Raw genomic sequence first — 10,798 nt, 5'->3', positions numbered from 1 at the left:
AAAAAGGTATTGATGAAGCGCCGGTGTTGATTCAACTGGTGTCCGGAAGGACTTTCTCGTATCTGATGATCTCGTCGCATGTGGGGTTAGGTTGCGTCTTGATGCAAGAGGGCAAGGTGGTCGCTATGCATCGCGACAGCTTAAAGCTCATGAGGTGAATTACCCTACGCATGATTTGGAGCTAGCAGCGGTGATTTTTGCGTTAAAAATTTGGAGACACTACTTATATGGGGAAAAGTGCATCATATACACAGATCATAAGAGCCTAAAGTATTTGTTGACTCAGAAGGGGTTGAACCTTAGGCAACGAAGATGGGTGGAGTTGCTTAAAGACTACAACTGTTCGATAGAGTACCACCTAGGAAAGGCTAATGTGGTAGCGGATGCTTTGAGTCGAAGGGTTGTTACTGATTTGAGAGCCTTGTTCGCATACGATTAAGTCTGCATCTGACGATGGAAGCTTGTTGGCGAAGCGCAAGTAAGGCCTACTTGGACCGAAAGATTAAGGAAGAACAGTTGAAGGACGATTCATTAGCTCTTCGGTTCCAGCAAGTTAAGAATGGTGAGAATGAGGATTTTGGGTTGAACACTGAAGGAGTTCTGTGCTTTCATGGAAGGGTTTGTATTCCAAAGGACCCTGAATTGAGGTAGTTAATTCTAAAAGAGGCTCATGGTAGACTCTGTGCCATGCATCCTGGGGGGAATAAGTTATATCGAGACTTTCGAGAGGTGTACTAGTGGCCCGGATTAAAACAAGAGGTGACTGAATTTGTTGGAAAATGTCTGACGTGCCAGCAGGTTAAGGCTGAGCACCAATTGCCTTCGGGATTACTGCAACCTGTGAAAATTCCGCTATGGAAGTGGGAAAGAGTAACAATAGACTTTGTGAGTGGGTTACCTTTGACACCCACCAAGAAAGATTCAGTGTGGGTGGTTGTGGATAGGTTAACAAAATCTGCTCATTTCATACCTGTTTGTACCGACTACTCACTGCAAAAGTTGGCCAAGTTATATGTGGCGGAGGTAGTGCGACTGCATGGGGTGCCAATGTCGATAATTTCTGATCGAGACCCTAGGTTTACATCTCGATTTTGGCAGAAGTTGCAGGAAGCGTTGGGTACATGATTGCATTTTAGCACTGCTTTTCACCCACGCATGATGGACAATCGAAAAGGGTTATTCGTGTTCGGAAGATATGTTGAGAGGCTGTATCATTGATTTTCGTGGAAGTTGGGAGGACTACTTGCCATTGGCAGAGTTTGCTTACAATAACAGCTATCAAGCAAGTATTCAGATGGCACCATATGAAGCGCACTATGGGCAAAGATGTCGTACGCCGACGTGTTGGACAGAGTTGGGTGAACGACAAGTGCTTGGACCAGAATTGGTGGCAGACACTGGAAGCAAGGTTAGGCTGATAAAGGATCGGTTAAAGGAGGCATCCGATAGATAGAAGTCATATGTGGATCTGAAGTGCAAAGAGATTGAGTTCGTTGTTGGGGATATGGTTTTCTTGAAGGTTTCCCCTTGGAAGAAAATTTTGAGATTTGGTAAGAAGGGTAAGTTGAGCCCACGGTTTATTGGGCCTTACCGAATTGTTAAGCGGGTTGGACCAAGGGCTTATCACTAGAGTTACCACGAATCGCATCGTATCCACGACGTTTTTCATGTATCCATGCTGAGGCGGTATCGATCTGACCCAACTCACATAATACCAATTGCGAAAATCGAGGTACAGTCAAATTTAACTTTCGAGGAGGAACCTGTGCAAATACTTGATCATGACGTCAAGGTGTTGAGAAGGAAATCAGTTCCACTAGTGAAAGTTCTTTGGAGGAACCATGGTAAAGAAGAAGCTACTTGGGAGACTGAGGAGGCTATGCGTCAACAGTACCCTCAACTGTTCTAATAAGGTAAAATTTCGAGGTCGAAATTTCTTTAAGGAGGGTCGAGTTGTAAGATCCTGATTTTCGGATTTATTCGCGGTTTTCAATATTTTGTAAAGATTTTAAAATTTTGTATTTGGATGTGAAATTAATATTTTGAGTAGGAAAATGGGCTTATAGAAGGCCCATGTGTTGGCCAAAACCCGGTTGAATTTTTGAATTTTTGGACTTAGGAGTTAGGGGTTCTGGCTAGGTGGCCCTTGTATAGAGTTATGGGTAAATTGCATCACAAAAAGAGCCTTAGTAAAGTGGCAAGGGTGACGCCACTAGGCTCCTAAAAAGGTGGCGTGTGGAGCATTGGGGAAGGCATGGGATCGATTCTGTGTGTTGACAAATAGATGCATTTATTTTTAAGTGCGGGAGGGGTAGTGTTGGAGTCCGTGGAGTCTGCTAAAGGAGAGTTTGAATCATCCAAACGCTTGGATTAAGGAGTGATAAGGGAGAGATTTAAGGGATTTGGAGAGAGGCTAAGAGTTGGCGAATTAGGGAATTAGAAAGGGATTTCGGAGGGTATTAGGTTAGTATTTCGGCACTTAGGGTATTGAGTGGTGCCGTTTTCTTCTGCTTAAACACTTAGGATTGTTCTTTTCTCTCTTTTTCCTCTCCAGCCAAAACCACCATTCTCTCTATTCTTCTTTCTTCATTTTTCTTCTTCAAAACCGTTTATCAAACCTGCTGTTCATCAACACTTGTGCCGAAACCACAAAAGCCGAAACCTCGAAAAATACATTAGTTGTGCCGATTTCTTCCAAGCCAAATCCTTCGATATTTTTATGCCTAATAAACGACAATCATCTTTTCTAAACCCTAGATACCTGTCGGCAATTCTACATCAAGGATATAGCCCCACATTGTCATCTCCTTCATCACCCAAAAGCCGAAAAACCATAGATTTGGGGGCTTATAGCCGAAACTTCAAAACTCTGAGATTCGAGTTTTACTGTCGTTTGAAAGATAAATCTGCATTAGATTGCATGGAGATCAAAAAGAAGTAAGGGGTAAGTGTTCATCATCTCAGATCTGGTCCTATTTTACAAAGTTAGGAAAAGCCGAAGTCCCTAAAATCTAGGGAGGTGTCGATTTGGGCATGTGGCTCTAAGGGTTTTAATCGACGTTTTCATCAATGATTAGTGTCTTCTTAAGTGTTGGATTGAAGGCGTGGGTTGTTGGAGCAATCGATTCGAGCTAGCTATCGATTTTGGCAAAAGGTAAGGTTTCAAAGGCCTTTAGGGACATGGTTTGAGCATGGATGAGTAAGTTTTGGGGTTTAGTGATTATGGTTTGTAAATAAGAACTATGCTAATCAATTGTAGGACATCGAAGAGATCTCGATGAGATAAATGTCGTGAATCGGTGTGTCCAACACCCTTTCTTAGTTCAATTCGGCAAAAGCGAAATGCCAAATTCCAACATTTCATGGGCTTGTGAGTATGCGAATGCTCTCAAGACGTAGAGTAATTGTTAGATCTAGCACCGCAAGGTGGTAAGTAAGTTTGTGTGACGTCTTAACGTACTTCGGAAAAAGAGGGCCTCGATGGGCCAAAACTGGGCCCAATGGGCTTACGGACCAATATGGGTAAAAGATGGGCAAATTAGCCTGTTAGTTAGATGGTGGAACCAAATTGCATAAAACTGTTGAAAATTACTGAAGTAGCTTGTGTAGTTGCTAAGTTACGAGAATTACCCCTAAAGAGTAAAATTACCGATATACCCCTAGGGTTTAAATTGGCTAAACTGCATGATTGATTAATACTGTATTTTACATGATATGCTTTTATTAATATCTGTTGCATGGGATTGGGGTATTGATGGAGGAAGTATTGAAAGTGGTTCATCCACGTCTTGGAGGCTTTGCCTCAACTTCTCGATATTTGAGCAAGTTCTTTGCAATCGTGGAGTGTAAATTTGGGTGGGTTGAGATATTCCCACATGGAGTGTAGGCACTGCACGGGCAAGTGTAGCGGTTGGTGGGTTGAGTAGTCTCCCCATATGGGTTTGCATGCATTACTACTATTGTTACCTATGTTACTGAACTAGGCCTATGGGCCACACTGTTATGTAAAAAGGGGCTAAGGCCTTGCTACTGTATTCTGAAAAGGGCTTCGGTCCACTGTGTACTGTTATCTGAATAGGGCTTAGGCCCAATGGGCTCGAGCTAATTTGGGCTTTGGATAGGTTTCTGTATGCACTGAGTTTCCAAACTCACCCCTTTCTCTTCCATCCTTGCAGGTGAGCCCTAGTTGGTGGACTTGGAGCTGGGCGGGATTCAGAGTGGCCATGAAGATTGATTGCCGGTTTTAAATAAGTTTAGCATTATTTTAGATTATTTTTATTATGTTTAAAGATGTAATAAGGCCGCTCTTTTTAACTAATTTTATTTTGGGGATTATTAAACTGGTTAGCACTAGGGTTCGTTTTATAAAAACTACTTGTTTTTAAAAGATCACGATGACGCGCAAAGTTTCCGCAAAGTAAATGTTTTTCCAAAAAAAAAAATATTTTAAGCAGACTTAAACTTGTTTTAATGTTCGTAGACACGTAACCTGCTTAAAGTGTGGCAATGGATGTGGGCATGTTTAGGATTGGATCTGGGAAGAGCTTGGTACTTAAGCGGTCCTATAAGACTCACCTCCTCTTTTCTGGCTTCCTACCTGGTGCACAGCTTCCATTCACTCTAACTTAAAACAAGAACAGATTTTTGCTAAACTCTAAACAAAGAATTTAGATAAACACATGTTTTTTGAAACATCTCCATGTGACATACTAAATTCGGCCGTAACGTCTGGGCTGGGTTTGGGGTGTTACAACATGACTCGGAAAACTAACTTCACTTAATCAGAACTCATATTCACTGAATTTCGCATACAACTGCTTATCTCTCAATGTTTGCAATACAAGTCTCAAATGTTCTGCATGTTCAGCTTCACAATGAGAGTAGACCAAAATGTCATTTATAAACACAACCACAAACCGATCCAGATACGGTCTGAAGATCAGATTCATCAAATCCATGAAAACAACAGGTGCATTAGTGAGTCCGAAAGGCATAACTAAAAACTCATAGTGTCCGTACCTTGTTCTGAAAACAGTCTTTGGCACATCTGAATCTTTAAGTCGCAACTGATAGTAGCCTGATCTCAAATCTATCTTCGAAAATACTGTGGCCCCTTTCAATTGGTCAAACAGATCATCAATCTATGGAAACGGATACTTATTCTTTATAGTCACCTTATCAAGCTGTCTGTAATCAATGCACATTCTCATAGTTCCATCTTTCTTTTTCACAAACAACACAGGTGCACTCCACGGAGAGAAACTCAGTTGCGCGAAACCTCTATCTGTCAATTCTTGCAACTGAGCTTTCAATTCTTTTAATTCTGTAGGTGCCATTCTATACGGGGTTATGGATATCAGAGTCGTCCCAGGCATTAACTCAATACCAAACTCTACTTCCCGAATAGGTGGCAAACCCCATAATTCTTCTGGAAATACATCCAGATACTCACATACAATAGGTACTAATTCAATGTTTCTTTTAGCCGCTTTGCTGTCGAGCACGTAGGCAAAATAAGTTTCACACCCTTTTCTCACATATTTCTGAGCTACCATCGAAGAAATCACTACTGGTAAACCATACAAATCACTAGATTCAATCCAAATAACTTCATTATTCTGACTCCGTAGATCAATGGTGCAGTTCACAACAGCATCATGTAAAGTCAGCCAATCCATACCCAGAATTATGTCAAACTCATCAAATGGAAGCAACATCAAATCAGCCGAAAAGCACAGATCTCGAACCATCAAGGGACAATTCTTACACACCTTATCAACCATAACACATCGACCCAAGGGGTTTGACACTCTAATCACAAACCCAGTAGACTCAACAAGCAGAATCTTGCTGAATACTAATGTCTCACATACATAAGAATGAGTAGAAGCAGGATCAATCAATGCAATTACATTAGTATCATAAAGAGTAAATGTACCAGTAATAACATCTGGGGATAAAGCCTCCTCTGTGCACGTATGGCATAGCCTCTGGTAGGTGCACGAGCCTCAGATCTGATTAGCGTATCTTTAGTTCCTCTCTGTCTGCCACTCGTATTACCAACATTTCTAGGTGGTCTACCTCGAGCTGCAGTGTTACCCGATCTCGTATTCTGCACTGGATTTTCCACAGCTAACATTGGGCAGTCTTGAATATAATGATCTGCCGATCCACATTTAAAACAGGCCCGATCATGCAACATGAAACTTCCGAGATGTCGTTTACCACAGTGCTTGCACTCGGTTTGGTTTGATCTGACATTACCCACACTCGCTACTGAGGTAGCTCTCGAGCTCATTGGTGGTTTATTTTGATCTCGTCTGGAGTAACCTGAATTGGCTTTAGAACGGCTAAAATCATCTCGAAATTTCTTTGATGCCGAATGGAATGACTTACCAGATGTTCTTTTGCGTGCATCTCTAGCTTCAAAGCTAGCTTTTCTTTTCTCTTTTCCGAGCTCTTCAGCTTTGTAGGCTCTCTGAACAAGTACCACAAACTCTTTTATCTCGAGTATGCCAACTAATAGCTTAATATCTTCATTCAGTCCATCTTCAAATCTTTTACACATTATGGCCTCAGTAGAAACACACTCCCGGGCATACCGACTGAGTCTCACAAATTTCCGCTCGTATTCTATCACAGTCATCCGACCCTGTTTCAGCTCTAGAAATTCTTTACGCTTCTGGTCGATAAATCTCTGGCTAATATATTTCTTATGAAACTCGGCCTGAAAGAATTCCCAGGTCACCTGCTCTCTCGGAACTACTGATACTAGGGTATTCCACTAGTGGTATGTTGTGTCTCGAAGTAGGGATATAGCACATTTTAAACATTCATCAGGAGTACAGGACAGCTCATCAAACACACGGATGGTATTATCAAGCCAGAACTCAGCCCGCTCAGCGTCATCATCATCAGTGGCTTTAAACTCTTTAGCTCCATGTTTTTTTGATTTTATCAATAGGTGGTCTACTCAATCGCAACGGATCACTTACTTGTGGTACAGTAGGCACAAAAGATGGATTAGTCGGGGGTGGAGTTTGTTGTGCAGCCGGGTTAGTCCGGATATATTGAGTGAACCAATCATTCATCATTTGATAGAAGATTTGTTTAGCCTCACTTTCTTGATTACTCGAAATCGGTCGAGAATTAACCTGCGCTGTCCCTTGCGTGGGAGCAGGCGCTACACTCTCAACATCATCATTTACAGCTCTGTCGGGATCCATTTACTATATGAAAACACATTTCAAATGTCAAATGTCATCACACTATCACAGTAGATAATTATGGCATGTATAGCTAAACTCACACGCGCTACGTTAGTCATAGAACTGACTAAACTGTAGCTCTGATACCAATAAAATGTAACACCCCTAACCCGTATTCGTCACCAGAAATGGGTTACGAGACATTACCGGGCAAAATCACAACTCTGAATATTCACACATTTCATATTTAAATGTATATACGAATGTCCAATTAAATATTAATCGAAATTTTATCATTTCATAATATACAAATACGAATTAAAATTTGAATATCTAACAAACATCAAGCATTTTAAGATATATTACAAAATATGTACGGTAACCATATTCTCACAATTAATCAAATATGTTTCAGTAAACAAATAAATGTTATATACATTTTAATCATTTAAACAAGAATTCTAATCAACCGTCAATAATAAATGACTCACGAACTAAAATCATTCTCAATCATTATTTATGGTTAAACATTTAACACACGAGTAAAGATTTCAAATATACACATTTCACATGCCAAAATTTCAGTTACCACAAATCTATTTATCGCCCACTCAGTCATCTAAACTTTGCCTAAAAATGCAATTAATCTTACATATAATCTATCTATTACACATATACCTCCAGGTGAGTTAACTACTAAGTCCATTCATCCAATGCATTAACATTAGATATAAACATTTGCCAAATCATAATTTAGTCACCATCAACTTTCATATTTTTATCTTACCAACGAATTTAATATACATTATTGCACAGTTTCCTGACCAACTCATAATTCAATTTATGCATCACAAGAAAAAAAAAGACATTGACCATAAATAAATATATAATCAAACTTGAATACTACACGCCATGTAAAATCCATATTTTATCAAGCTATTATTATGTTTGAACTTAGCCAACAACCTGTAATGCAAGATCATAAATAATTCATTATCCAAATATCACCACTACATTCAAATATATCTTGCCCCAAGTATATCTCAGCGGAATCGGCCATTTATTTTTCCAAATCTCTAACCATTTTCGAAACGTAAAAGATTGATCATAAACATCATTCCTTTATAGCACTTAATATTATAGCCAAAACAAACTCAAGCCACAACCCACGCATAACCGAATTCAATATAAAAGATTGGCCATTTTTGCATGGCTTAGGTTATACAAACCAAAGTTCTACTTTTCAAAACACATTCCAGCCTATACATGCCATAATTCGAGTTCAATTATTTAATTACCGAAGCTTTAGATAGTGTGATAGACTTTACTGACGATCCTCGAGCTTGCAACTTGAATCCAAAATCTATAAAATAAAAACACATATACTCACAGAGTAAGCTTTTTATAGCTTAGGGAGTCATAAGCAAATAAACCTCTCAGTAATATACTCAACCTATTTTAAGCTAAATCAAATAATGTTATCATTACTAATGCTTATCTTAAACTTACAAAAGAGATAAAATAATATATTTTCGTGCATCATTTTTTTTTTACCTTGGCCAAATTCTCATCTAAATTAAATAACCAAATATCATTTACCTTTTAGGCTGAATTATCATAATATAGTCAAGCATACATATATCAATACCATTTAAATAAACTCAAAATTATAATATGACATTTTACACCCATACCTCCAATTTGACCGAATACTTATACAGTCACTAACATATTATTAATCACTTCCAAAGCCAAGAAGACATATTTAAACTTAGTACATTTTCACTCAAGTGCAAAAACTCATGTATCGAAATAATATTTTACATACATATACTAATCATTTAAAGAATATATCTCATTGTATATACGCTTTTATAAGAACCATTCATAACATACTTAGTACTCATTTACAAAGCAAAATACTCATATTACATACACATATTTTCTTTATTTGCATATCACCAAATTTGTATCAAATAGCTAAGGTGTTTACTTACCTTACCTCAAATAGGTAACAAGTTAATTCACACCTGGCATATAGCTCGTTTCATATATTCGAACTCAATTTACCTTTTTCCCAATGAATCATTTAGAATCAGATAGGACACTCAGATTATCACATATATTGTACAATGCCAACGTCCCAGACGTGGTCTTACATGTAGCCATATATCGATCCCAATGTCCCAAACAGGGTTTTACTCGTAAACACATATCGAAAACACAAATTGATGCCATGGACTTACTCGCACACATATATTGGAACCCTATGCCATGACATATGTATCCTAGCTATTCCTAAGGTTCATACGGGGCTTTCGGACGTTGTAACTTAGTCGAATCGAATTTAGAAATGAAGTAACCAAGCCTTTCCATATTTGGCTATATCAAATATAAACTTAAAAATTTCATAACAGCATCTATATTTAATATTTAACTACAATTAAACACATCTATTTGCTTATAAACTTACCTCGGACGTCGTAGAACAGGACGGGGCTGCTAGTCGACAACTTTCGTTTTTCTCGAGTCCAAATCTGATTTCTTTGGTTCTTGATCTAAACATATTCAAATTAAGTTCATTCAAACATATTTTCATTCAATTTAGTCCAAAAACACATAAATGAGAAAATTACCATTTTACCCCTAACATTTACAATTTTTACAATTTAGTCCCTATTGCACAAAACAAAAAATACACCAAATTTCCCTATACTTATGTTGGGATGAATTTTACCCACTCACAAAAAAGTCCATATATTCAATTTATTTCACATTTTAGTCCCTCAAATTTATTATTTTTTACAATTTAGTCCTAATTACTCAAAATCATCAAAAACTCCAATACAAAATATGTTAATCTAAAACATATCTTTCATTTTACATCATTAAACAACAAATATCACAAGCTATCAACAATGACACAACTCAAAATATTCATCAAAATAAAAAATTCAAGCATGGATTTTGTAGTACTCAAAGCAGCGATCTAAAAAACGTAAAAATTATCAAAAACCGAGCTGAACACTTACCTTAATCTAGCTTGAACAAGGCCGAACCCTACTTTGTTTTCTTTATTTTTCTTTGCTTTAGATTCGGTGCAAAGATGAAGAAAATAACATGAATATGGCTTATTATTTTATGATATAATAACATATATTAATTTATTATTATTTTACCTTTTTTAACCTTAGTTAATAAATTATAAAATCACTTATATTATGCCCAATACCATCCAAAATTATATATAATGGGCTAATTTCATCATAAATACTCCCACTTAGAAAGCCATTAACAAATAAGCCCTTTTACAAAATAAACTACCCACTTTTCAATTTACGCGATTAAGTTCTTTTATTTAATCGGACACCTAAATGTCAAAATTAAATCACGAAAATTTCACAGATATAAATTCACACAAAATAAACACAAAAAATAATTTTTAAATATTTTTCTGACTCGAATTTGTGGTCTCAAAACCACCGTTTTGATTAGGGTCTAAATCGGGCTGTTACAACCTCAACTGGTTTGTCTTCTCTCAAATATCCATGTTGTCATGTACTCAAGTCGGTGTTGGTGGACCTTTTGGT

This window comes from Gossypium arboreum, chromosome 7 (genome assembly GCF_025698485.1).
Source record: "Gossypium arboreum isolate Shixiya-1 chromosome 7, ASM2569848v2, whole genome shotgun sequence".
Taxonomy (NCBI): domain Eukaryota; kingdom Viridiplantae; phylum Streptophyta; class Magnoliopsida; order Malvales; family Malvaceae; genus Gossypium; species Gossypium arboreum.
This window is presented reverse-complemented; position numbering follows the sequence as displayed.